The sequence below is a fragment of the Diaphorina citri genome, unplaced genomic scaffold (genome assembly GCF_000475195.1).
Source record: "Diaphorina citri unplaced genomic scaffold, Diaci psyllid genome assembly version 1.1 scaffold1235, whole genome shotgun sequence".
In the NCBI taxonomy this organism is placed as follows: domain Eukaryota; kingdom Metazoa; phylum Arthropoda; class Insecta; order Hemiptera; family Psyllidae; genus Diaphorina; species Diaphorina citri.
The window spans coordinates 30,550-43,817 of NW_007378664.1; positions in this window are offsets into that span (position 1 = coordinate 30,550).

Genomic DNA, 13,268 nt, shown 5'->3' on the forward strand with positions numbered 1-13,268 from the left:
AGTGTGAATAGGCAGCGATCAAGCAACGATTAACATTCCCTCGTTCAATTTTCAAAGTACGATGTTATTTCGCGATCGTGTTTTTTAATACCTAAAACTCATAATAAATTATTTAATTTCTTATTCCAAATTTGTTTTCTCTCTTTCATTTATTTTATTTATTTTTATCACTTTATTTATTCTTTCTTCATTTATTCTTCATTTATTTTATTATTGCAAGAGTGAAGTGAGACAAATCGTACCACAGATTAGCGATTGCAGCTAATTCGAAATTTGTGAACTTACTCAGACTCATTTTACAAAAAAAAAAATCAAGATAAATAATAAAAAATAATTAAAAAAAACTACGCCTAGGACTAGGACCAACTAGAATTGAAAGAAAAATGACCGAAGCATGAACGTTGCTTGAACGATAGTGTGAATACTCAATCTTTTGATCGGACCGTGACTGGACCTTGACTGGCACTATAGTGTGAATCAGGCTTTACCTAGCATGCTCCATCAAGTTTGGTATGTATTTTTCAAGTGTGACAAGGATGCGACACGAAACTTTGGGTTAAGACCGGTGCAACGGTTGGCGGGATTTTACCGCTTTTCGGCGGTTTTCGGTGTAATTTAACAATATCTCGGGAACGGTACAAGATAGAGACTTGAAATTTGGTATGTAGTTCACAAATGTGACAAGGATGCATTGCTGCGCTTGGCGGTATTTTGACCTCTTTTGGACAGATTTCGACCGTTTTTTGGCGGTTTTCAGCTATAGCGACAAAACAGTTAGAGATATTGTAAAAGTTAGGGTAAAAGAACACTCAAATAAGCATCATTCAATAGGATAAGGAAAGTCGTGTGATGTTCACACCAGATTTTTAAGTAGAGTATTTCTTGGGTATTTTTAGGTACTTAAGCTTGGTATTTTCGTCCCTCTTCAGTGGCGCGGGGTACGTCAAACTGAAAGGACATTATTTATTTATTTATTTATTGGTAGATGTCAGAGTTTTTGGAGTGGAGACAAGAATAGAATGCAACTCCAACCCTTGGAGCATTATTTCTTACACCAAAACAAATTAACAAAGTTAAGAATGGGTAGGCAGATAGGATCGAGTTATGTACGTATGCTAATTAGAATAGAATAGAATAGAATAGAATATACCTTGTTTATCCTGCCAGAATGAGACTGAAAAGTCCCTTTACTCCCGCAGGTCTAAACAAGGTCTTATATATATATTTCATAGGTAAAGTTTACAGATAAGTTTATAAACCTTGCTTAACTTAAATAAAAAATAAATAAATACAAAATGTTTGGTGATAACTGTGTGAGGAGAGGGAAACTGTGTGAGGAAATACGTGCAACGTGCACTGATAGTGGAATATAAAACATACGTACAAAGGTGCATAAGTGAATTACCCGAATGAGGCTGAAAAATACCTTCACCCCAACCCCTAGAGCTGTAAAATCGTCCGGCTGAAAACATGCTAGATCATGGATCTTGGTTGGTCAATCAAAGAATTTCCATGTTCTTTTGGGGAAGTTATAGTTGAGTAAACGTGTGGAATTTGGTGGATTTCGAATACGAAAGTCATCTGAGAATATTCACTCGACCTTTTTATCTTTATCGACTAAGAGGTCGACTTTATCGTTATCCAACTATACATCAGGCGGTCTGGTCCACTGTCCAAGTGTCCACCAAGAAGAGGTCATCAACTGTCGATTGGAATCGGAGTTGGCCTGAAATCCAGATCACATATGACAATTGAGCTTGGTATTTTCGTCCCTCTTCAGTGGCGCGGGGTACGTCAAACTGAAGGGACGGTCTGATCCACTGTCCATGTGCACCAAGAAGAGGTCATCAACTCTCGATTGGAATCGGAGTTGGCCTGAAATCCAGATCACATATGACAATTCACCACATTCCTCAGTCGAGTAAAAGTCACAGGCCTTGGCAGGAATCAATAAAATGGCCGGAGCAATCTTACGTTGTAGCGTATAGAAGAGACGTCCTTGTCTGTCTTTTAATTCTTTCTCTTTCTAGCCGAGTGTATGTCGTATGCAATGGACGTAGAGACCAGTGCCGGTGATGGGGATAGATTTCGGGGGGGATTGGTTGATCAAAGGTGGTGATCAAATTTGATCATAGTCGAGAGAATGATGACTTGATGACATCGCCGGGCCGCGACAAGTCAAACAAAGGCTTTATGAGTCAGTAAATTCACGACTATTTTACAAGTCTTTTCCGCGTACTTCGCCATTTGCTGATTAGAAATAGAAAACAAGTTGTTGCTCTTCTTCAAATTGTGACCTCAAAAACAAAGTAATTATCTTGTTCTTTTAGAATTTTAGTCAAAAATTTCGATTTTCAACAAAAAAATTTGTCTTGCAATTTTGCCTATATTCTCCAAATCTAGAAGATAAGTTCTCCCAATTCTTTATCATCAATTCATCACAAATCGCCCCACTAAATTGTGAGCTCAAAAACAAAGGAATTATCTTGTTCTTTTAGAATTTTAGTCAAAAATTTCGATTTTCAACAAAAAAATTTGTCTCAAAAAAATTGTCTTGCAATTTTGCCTATATTCTCCAAATCTAGAAGATAAGTTCTCCCAATTCTTTATCATCAATTCATCACAAATCCCCCCACTACCCTCCTCCACTGTCGCATATTCTAGGCGAGAATTCCTCAAGCTCTAGGGTAGGGCATCCCGTGCTCATGGAATGTTAATGACACCCAGGCTCTACACTCACGGCAAAGTTCGATATCTGGTCCGATTCGCAAGTCGATAGTTGACAATCGACGAAAACGATTTGGTCCAATGCCAAAATCGGCCAGATCGCAAACCAGATGTAACGCGATATGTCCCACGACCATCGTATGGAAGGTAAATCACTAAATGGACTCAATCCTGGTCCGATTCGCAAGTCGATAGTTGACAATCGACGAAAACGATTTGGTCCGGTGCCAAAATCGGCCAGATCGCAAACCAGATGTAACGCGATATGTCCCACGACCATCGTATGGAAGGTAAATCACTAAATGGACTCAATAAATCACTAACAAGGCTGGTTTGTTACAGATCGTTCATTATCGTGTAAGGAATAGGTACAGATCGCTCCGCTCATTTGAATATTATCGGGCGGAAAATCGCACAAGAGATTTGTTCAATATTTACGAGATACTGAGAATCGTATCTACACAAATCGTACCTATCTACACAAATCGTACCTATCTACACAAATCGTACCTATCTACACAAATCGTCCACGTCTAACTATAACTCATTTATCCACAAGGAAATAGTAATATCACTTGAGGCTGATACTAAATTGGAGACCATGTTTGTTTCCAACTTTTTTTTTCTCTTCTTTCTTTTTCAATCTTTATCTTTTTTAGTCTCATCAGTATGTTCATTCTCACGGTAAGGTTGACTAAAAAGAAATCTTTACAACTTTTACACACAGTACCATTCAGTGGCGCAATTTCCGCAATAGTGGGTGGCCTAACGTCACAATTTTGGCCAAAAGCTGCATTTATTCAGGAAAGCACCAAATTTGGTATGGACCTTCATTGGGATACGAGATACTGAGAATCGTATCTACACAAATCGTACCTATCTACCCAAATCGTCCACGTCTAACTATAACTAATTTCATTTACCCACAAGGGAATAGTAATATCACTTGAGGCTGATACCAAATTGGAGACCATGTTTGTTTCCAACTTTTTTTCTCTTCTTTCTTTCTCAATCTTTATCTCTTTTAGTCTCATCAGTATGTTCATTCTCACGGTAAGGTTGACTAGAAAGAAATCTCTACAACTTTTACACACAGTACCATTCAGTGGCGCAATTTCCGCAAATCGTTTTTGTCCAAGTAGATAATTTATGTAGGTACGTAAAACATTTTTTTATGTTTTCACTTGTAGCAGGCTGTGGCCCAAAAAGCTGTATGTGGAGGTGGCTGATGCATTCGTTGATTTACAACTTTTACACAGTACCATTCAGTGGCGCAATTTCCGCAAATCGTTTTTGTCCAAGTAGATAATTATGTAGGTACGTAAAACATTTTTTTTTATGTTTTCACTTGTAGCAGGCTGTGGCCCAAAAAGCTGTATGTGGAGGTGGCTGATGCATTCGTAGATTCGTAAAAGCTTATGATTCGTAAAAGCTTTTAGGGCTATTTGCCCCTACATCTAAGCCTCAGAGTAGACTTTTTGTTTACGGACTTAGGAAATGATGTATATGGTAATGGTAAGTGATGTAAATCCCAGATACAGTTTTGAGCCGACAAATTATATGTTTTTTTTTTTTTTTTTTTTAAAAAAAGCCCGTTTTTTAGGGCTATTTGCCCCTACATCTAAGCCTCAGAGTAGACTTTTTGTTTACGGACATAGGAAATGATGTATATATGGTAATGGTAGTGATGTAAATCCCAGATACAGTTTTGAGCCGACAAATTACATGTTCGATCAATAAGATCCACTATGACTATGAAGCTCGGTTGATAATGTCGAACTTATAGAAGAAGCACTCGTGATCATAGGATTTCCTAGTAACATAGCCTGAGTCAACTGACCAACTACTCGGAACTCAATAGAAATATCAGATTGGATTTCACAAGCTATTCTAACAATCCAACTACCTATATCTACTAGTATGGTTGACGTCTAACTACTAACTCTGACGTCTATCTATCTAACTACTGAACTCGAAACTCAAGTTGAACTCAGTATAGAAACATATGGTATCTAAGTATCTAGGATTTCTCAAGCTATTCCAACTATCTACTGGAATACTATATGGTTGACTACTGCACTTATGTAAATCTCAACCTCGTCCATTCATTGCGTTTGTTCCACTTATCCGAATATAAGTTAGTTGCGGAAGTCAACCTCTATTGAACGTGTGTGACACATACACAAAGACGTCGCCAAACCAGCTCACAAACTTTGTACAGTCAAATCTTGATGCAAAAGAACCTTGTTTCTTGTTTGACCGAAAATCTCCTTGTAAGAGACAGATTCAAGTCTTAAAAGAATTTAAATCTCAAAAGAATTTAACTCTCAAAATAGATTAAATGAACTCCCCATCCGTGGCACAAGCTCTGCTTATACGGGTGGGTACCTATACCATTTATAAGAAAAATGTATGTTCTGAGTTTTTTTGTCAATCAAATAGGTATAAATGGAAACTTATTAAATAATAAAAAAAAAAATAAAGATTGGGGATAAATCAGGGTCTGTGACCGTGATACACTACAATTGTACCGAAGGCGATCGACAGCGCTTCAGCTGCTCCTGTTTTAGAGATCACGGAGAGATCAATCAAGCTTCGTCTTTTATGGATGGAATTCTGTATAAAAAAAGAGGTTGAATCCGGAGACATGGACGGATGCAGCACAGGACAGACTCAGTTGGAGAGGCAGTATTGAGCAGACTTATGGTCGTCTAGGCTCTGGTCACGGATAAGTAAAAAGTAAATAAGTATAAAAAAAGTGCCACTCCCGTGGATTCTCTTTCATCCAGGTTTGACTGCACTAGAAATCATAAGCACAACCAACACGGTCACTTGTCACAAGTATGTCAGAAGTTTGGTCTATAGACTTCTCTACACATAGGCTCTCTGACTTCTCGAGTTTACTGAAGCAACCATCAGGTCTATCAGCTTCTATAGACTTTGATCTGAGGATTGCACGAAATACCGGTGGATTTCTTACGAGGGCTATGAACAGAAATAGAATAGGACTGGTCAAAGTAGAGGACAGCATTGCAAAATAACATATCATAATAATAGTGCTTTTGTATGCTGCTTTTTAACAGAACTAAAAGTCCCTTTACCAAAGCAGATTAAGCTACTACAATATAATTATGGCCAAATTAACAAACATTGTTGAGGATTTAGGATAAATGCCTCGGCTGGGACTGAACCACGCCCTCCTGTTTACCTGCAGGCGAGCAGCGCGGCGACAGTCTTGACCACTACACCACCGAGGCAATTGATGGTGATGGAGCTGCAAGAGCTGCTCCCACCATCTTCTAATGTCCGCTCCTCACACTGAGACCCTCTGACAGACCTAGACCTAGGGTATTTTAAGAAATTTACGTAAAACTATCAAGAGGAACTAAAAGGACCCTGAACCAATTGGTTGGACAGCTCTTCAAAGCACGACTTCATTCATGTAAACCTCTCCAGTAAGTCTAACGTCGAGTGTACCAGTTTACAAGACCGAGTTAAGTAGGGGAAAAGTATAAAAAAGTGCCACTCCCGTGGATTCTCTTTCATACAGGTTTGACTGCACTAGAAATCATAAGCACAACCAACACGGTCACTTGTCACAAGTATGTCAGAAGTTTGGTCTATAGACTTCTCTACACATAGGCTCTCTGACTTCTCGAGTTTACTGAAGCAACCATCAGGTCTATCAGCTTCTATGGACTTTGATCTGAGGATTGTACGAAATACCGGTGGATTTCTTACGAGGGCTATGGACAGAAATAGAATAGGACTGGTCAAAGTAGGGGACAGCATTGCAAAATAACATATCATAATAATAGTGCTTTTGTATGCTGCTTTTTAACAGAACTAAAAGTCCCTTTACCAAAGCAGATTAAGCTACTACAATATAATTATGGCCAAATTAACAAACATTGTTGAGGATTTAGGATAAATGCCTCGGCTGGGACTGAACCACGCCCTCCTGTTTACCTGCAGGCGAGCAGCGCGGCGACAGTCTTGACCACTACACCACCGAGGCAATTGATGGTGATGGAGCTGCAAGAGCTGCTCCCACCATCTTCTAATGTCCGCTCCTCACACTGAGACCCTCTGACAGACCTAGACCTAGGGTATTTTAAGAAATTTACGTAAAACTATCAAGAGGAACTAAAAGGACCCTGAACCAATTGGTTGGACAGCTCTTCAAAGCACGACTTCATTCATGTAAACCTCTCCAGTAAGTCTAACGTCGAGTGTACCAGTTTACAAGACCGAGTTAAGTAGGGGAAAAAAAGTAAGAATTCTGCAGAATTGTGACGTCACTAGAATGAACTTTATGGAAATAATGTTAATGTGACTCACCTAATGACCGTTAGATCAATAATGTGCTGGATAAGGTTATTTTAAGGATTATAAAGTTAGATCAATAATGTGCTAGATATGAAGGTTGTTTAAGGATTATAAAGGATTGCTGATGTACGTCATTGTGTACTTTACTAGATAATATCCTTGTGATTTAAAATGCCGGTAATCCTCTAGTATGAATATGAACAGGAAGTCTCGGCCAATGTCAATTTACACAACCAACAAACGGTACCAACCTACCAACTCGACCAATACGAGAAATCCCCAACCACAACGATCGTTTGGTAAGTGTTGGCCTTACGATATGAATGCCCAACAATTACACAACCAAAAAATAAATGTTGTTAGGGATTCTACATCAACACCAGAACAATCATATTAGGAGGTGTTAATTTCCAACCATCCACCATGGATGCCATAAAAGAATATTTCAAAGAACGTAAACAGACACAAATCTAAAAGAACAAGCCAACAAACACAAGCTTAGAAAACACAAAACTCCAATAGTAAGTTTGCTAAGTACTCGTAGGTATGTGCCAATTGTCAATAGGTGCCATGGAAGAATTTCATACAACGAGAAAATGACTTTAACAAAAAAAAAAAAAAAAAAAAAAAAACCCCACACAGGAAAAAAAGTGATGTTTATTTAATTATTTATCCATGTTCCTCTTTATTTAATTATTTGTATGACTTTACCAGAATGAATTTCCTTGCTACAGAAATAGCAAAGGTTGAGTGCGAAGGGCATCCACTCGTAAAGTTTGAAGCCAAAAACAAATGTCAGCCCAAAGCAATCACCCTGGTAGGGCTGATTGACAGGCTGACAAAAAATGCCGACCACGTCTGAACACGGGAAATGGCGAGGAAAAAGAAGAAGTTGTATGACTTTACAGATATTCGGGTTATTTTAGAAATGTTGGGATAGCGGTATATGACCGTACTTAATTACTTATATTGATGTTGAAGTTAAGCAACGTTGAGCGTGGCTGGTATGCGGATGGGTGACCATATGGGCAACCGCGTGATGTGGCTTTTTCCGTCCCCACTGAGGCGAGGTAAGGTTAATCTGAGGAGGCTGGTGCCTTGTTGTTGACGCTCAATAAACGTTGAAAGGATAAGATACCTTTTGGTTTTATTTACAATAAAACCTATTCTATTCTATTCACTGAAAATCTAGCAGTTTTAATACAGTGACGTTAAGGTGTGATTTACATCGTCGACAGGCCGTCGATCAACCTGTTGTTCTTCTTCTTCTTCTTCTCTTCCTCCTTTTTTTCTTCTTCTTCTTCTCCTCCTTCTTCTTTCTCTGTTCCTTTTTTCTACTCTTCTTCTCTTCCTACTCATCCTCATCCTTGTTCTTCCTCCTCCTCCTCCTGTCCTTTTTCCGTTCTTTTTCTTCTTCTCCTCATCTCCTCCTCCTTTTTTTCTATAAAGATAATTAAATGTAAACATTCGCGATCAAAACAGGAGAGACATGGCCAAAGGAAACCCCCATGCTTGTTTTATTTTTTCCATATGGATTTATGGACTGGGGTGGTTTTTTATTATGCAAATATAAACTGAGTAATAATCTTTGTATGGACCTGTACACTAAGCTACACGTGTAAACAAACAAACGAAGCAAGTTTTGTATTTTTAACTGGATAACTTTCAGTGTATTTAGTCTGTGGCCGTCTATCGACATGGCCAAAGGAAACCCCCATGCTTGTTTTTATTTTTTCCATATGGATTTATGGACTGGGGTGGTTTTTATTATGCAAATATAAACTGAGTAATATTCTCTGTACATGGACCTGTGCATTAAGCTACACGTGTAAACAAACAAACGAAGCAAGTTTTGTATTTTTAACTGGATAACTTTCAGTGTATTTAGTCTGTGGCCGTCTATCAGAGAGACTCTATCTGTTATGGAATGACTTTTTGAACGGTTAAGATAAGACCGATTTGGAATATTTGATTAAATGTTTTTTTTTTTATTATTATTAATTTTATAAGTTTCCATTTATTGGTTTTTCAGAACAACTCTCTCATCAAATAAATTGTTAACAAATGGTATACCCATCCGTAAAAGCCGAAGCTTGTGCCACGGATGGGGAGTTCATTAATGGGGAGTTTTCGTTCATGTGGAAATGTTCAACAGTGGGAATTCGCTCGTTAGTTTTTCGACTTGGCTGAGCCTTTAGGAGACCACCAGACGACCTTTCTCAGACGATTTCTACACCTCACTGGAATTTTTTACAGTTCAGTGAGCTATGTAGAAAATTTTATCCAAATATATTGAAGATGAATCTGTGGCATAACACACGATATCCTTATCTTTCGTTCCGCGTGAGCCTAAAAACCGCTGTGGCGTAGTGATCAAGACGGGCGTCTTGTAAAGCTGTGTCCACACAAGTCGACACCGTTGGACGACGAGGCTGTCGAGCCAGTGTACGGTTTCGACGTCGATGGAGTCAATCGACGTCGTCGACTGTGTGTGACACGGCTTAAAAGTTCGGGCAAGGATTCATTGAACCCGCGATCTAGCGCTGTCAAAGCAGGCACGCTACACTTCCAACAAAGCTGGCTTTGCCAGTTCACTGCACCCTATAGCGCTGTCAAAGCAGGCACGCTACACTTCCAACAAGGCTGGCTTTGCCAGTTCACTACACCCTATAGCGCTGTCAAAGCAGGCACGCTACACTTCCAACAAGGCTGGCTTTGCCAGTTCACTACACCCTATAGCGCTGTCAAAGCAGGCACGCTACACTTCCAACAAGCCTGGCTTTGCCAGTTCACTGCACCCTAGGAACAGGACAAACCAAGCACCTAACCACCTCTAATACCTGCGGTGACAAAGCAGGCTCGCTTTGCCAGTTCACTGCACCCTAGAAAGAGGACAAACCAAGCACCTAACCACCTCCAATACCTGCGGTGACCAAGCATCGATATATAGTATTCGATACATCGAACTGAATTGAATTAAAGTATTGTGACCTAGGTATTCCAAAACAATCACATAAACCAGAACGCTCAGGTTTCTAGTTCGAAAGTTTTTGGCAACGTATTCGGACACCTAGTGAGAGTGAAATAGGAGAAATAAAATTAGTTGGAGGGGGCATACAGAACCTTGCAGGTGGTGGAGAGCACCTGAAACTCAGGTCATAAGTTTGGGGTCAAGTGGAAAGGTTAGGGAGTCAATAACAATGGGGGAGTTTTTTCCCCCTACTTTTTTGGGCAACAACGAGGCTTTTTTGATTACACACATACACCCCTTTGGTTAAAGTCAGAAAGAGAGAGAGAGAGAGAGAGAGAGAGAGAGAGAGAGAGAGAGAGGGAGAGAAAGAGGAGGAGAGATATCACTCTCAGCCCTCAAAAACACAAAATGTTGGCCACAGAACAACCGGAAACACACGGTCTACGTATTAGATGTCCTTTGTCCTTCTCTTATACCATCTCCCTCCCTCTCTATTATTCCTCTTCTTTCTCTCTCTCCATCTCTCTCTCTATTATTCCTCTTCTTTCTCTCTCTCCTTCTTTCTCTCTTTCCCCCTCCCTCTCTTTTTTTCCTCTTCTGACTTGCGGATGATCGCTCGCTCGCTCTCTCGCTCTCTCTCTCTTCTCTCTCTCTCTCTCTCTCTCTCTCTCTCTCTCTCCTCTCTCTCTCTCTCTCTCTCTCTCCTCTTACCTCCTCCTCTCCACTGGCGGTACCTCTCCGGGGTCACGAAGACAAATTGTTTGCAACGCGTACAATAAACGACAAGTGTTTATTGGGATGATAATGTAGACTGGACCCGTGCCGTACGGCGCTACGGGGTTTATGAATGGATGATGTGAGGGGCATGTGAAGATGTAGACTTTGTTGCTCAGAATCAGAACATGCTATACACTAATACGAGAAAGAAAAACAACGGAGCTTGAAAACAGTGCACTTGGAGGAGAAATCACTGCTTTTCGTGCAGCATTAAATCACAAAAAAAGCATGTTGAGAACCACAATGTTTTTATTTATTTATTTATTATTATATTATTTTATCTATTATTTTGTTTATTATTATTAGGTATCTTTCAACTTGATCAATAGTCGTGAGTGACTTGATCATTTGACTACAGGCTGACAAATACTTTCTTTATTACATCCCTGAAAATTTGTTATGATAATAATAAGACTGTCTATGTTGGAAATTCCCTTGGAATGGGGCTCGTTTTTTTTTTTTTTTTTTTTCTCCCTCGACTTTGAGAATGAAAAATGGTGCGATTACCCACTAAGTAAATCGTTCATTTCTCCTGGATTCGCCCCTGATACATAACTCTGGAATGCAAACTATCCCCATAACCCATAACTAGACGTGATTTCCATGATGAATGGCCATTCCGTGTGTGTAGGTCTGTGTATTTATGTGTGTTTGCGTGCGTCCATTTCCATTCCAACTGCCTTTCCTTCCTTCTTCTTCTTCTCTTTTTTATCCTTTCTCTTTATTCTCCATTTATTCCTGCTCCTTCTCCACTTCCTCCTTTCTCTCCTCTTTCTAATGATCTTTTCTCATCTCTTCTATATCTTTCCACTTCCTCTATTGCTCTATGGAGTAGAGTTTCTTCCTCTTTCTCTTCCTGTCCACCTTTCTATCTCTTCTCTACTGCATTTAGTCCTACTTTTTCCCTGCTCCTTTCTTTCTTCTTCTTCGTCTTCTTCTTCTTCGTCCTCTTCTTCTTCTTCTTCTTCTTCTTCTTCTTCTTCGTCTTCTTCTTCGTCTTCTTCTTCGTCTTCTTCTTCGTCTTCTTCTTCTTCTTCGTCTTCTTCTTCGTCTTCTTCTTCCTCTTCTTCTTCTTCTTCTTCTTCTTCTTCTATGTCCTCTTTCTCCGTTCCCTACTCCTCTTTCTTTTTCCTTTTGCGCTTTGCTTGCACACTTCCCTGTATCTTTTCTTTATCCTTGTTATCTTTCTTTTCTTTATCCTTGTTATCTTTGCTCTTTTGTCTCCTTTTCTCCTTTCCCTCTTCTTCTTTCTGTCCATGTTCCTCCTCTTACTCCTCCACTTATGTCTCCCTCTCTTCCTCTTCTCGTTGTCTTTTTCCCTGCCCTGTTAAGTCCTCCTTCTCCACCTCCTCTTTCAATTCATTCAGCTTCATTACATTCTTCGTCCTTGCTCTAGTGCCCTCTACTCTCTTGCAATGTCCTCTAACATCGTATATTTACACTGGTGGAAATGATAGCTTGTGTAATACCCTCATTTGCTTTCGTTTGTTTAGTCATACTTGTAACTGCTTCTTATCGTAGGTACATTTTGTTCCTCTCAGTTAAATCCTCAAAGAGTACTATTAAATGTACGATAAATGCGTCGTCGTACGTACGTTTGGTGGTCCGGACTAGGACGCTCCCTTTTAGCTGATATTTATGATTTAAATAACTGTGGGAAAACCGTACGATAAGACGTGGTGTGTAGAGGTGTACAGAAATTTCGCACAGTTTTACGTCCACATGTACGATTTTTTCTCAAGATCAGATCTTTTTCTTCGCCTTCTCCTGTGTTCAGACCTTCAGATGGGGTCGGCGTCTTTCGTCAGCCTCTCAATCGGCCCTATCTTTGCTATTTCTTTAGCAATTTCAAACTGGTATCCTCCCTTTTTACAGTCCTCGTGCCAGACTAAGCTGGTCTACTCCCTGCTAAAAGTCCCTCAGACAGATATCTGATTTTTCAGGATCTGATGTCTGATGGTACGAAAAAATTGCAAAGTGTGTACCAAGCTTTAGAAGACTTCAAGACTATGTTGAGGCCTATAATGCCTACAGATTGGAACGCGATAACCTCTCTATATAACCCTGGAGCAAACTTGCATACAATTCACACGTTTCTGGTCATGTGTTTCCGTGCCTATGTGCCAAAGCAAGAAGTCTATAGGCAATCAAGGAGGATTCTAGGCATCACGACAAGTTGGGTTGAATTCTCAGAGAAGTCCAGAGCTCATGAATATTGTATTCGAGAAAGAAGTAAAATCTATTATTCTATATCTTGAAGATGAATCTGTGGGATAACACATGATATCCTTATCTTTCGTTCCGCGTGAGCCTAAAAACCGCTGTGGCGTAGTGATCAAGACGGGCGACACGGGCGTCTTGTAAAGCTGTGTCCACACATATTCGACACCGTCGAACGACGAGGTTGTCGAGCCAGTGTACGGTTTCGACGTCGATTGAGTCAATCGACGGCGTCGACTATGTG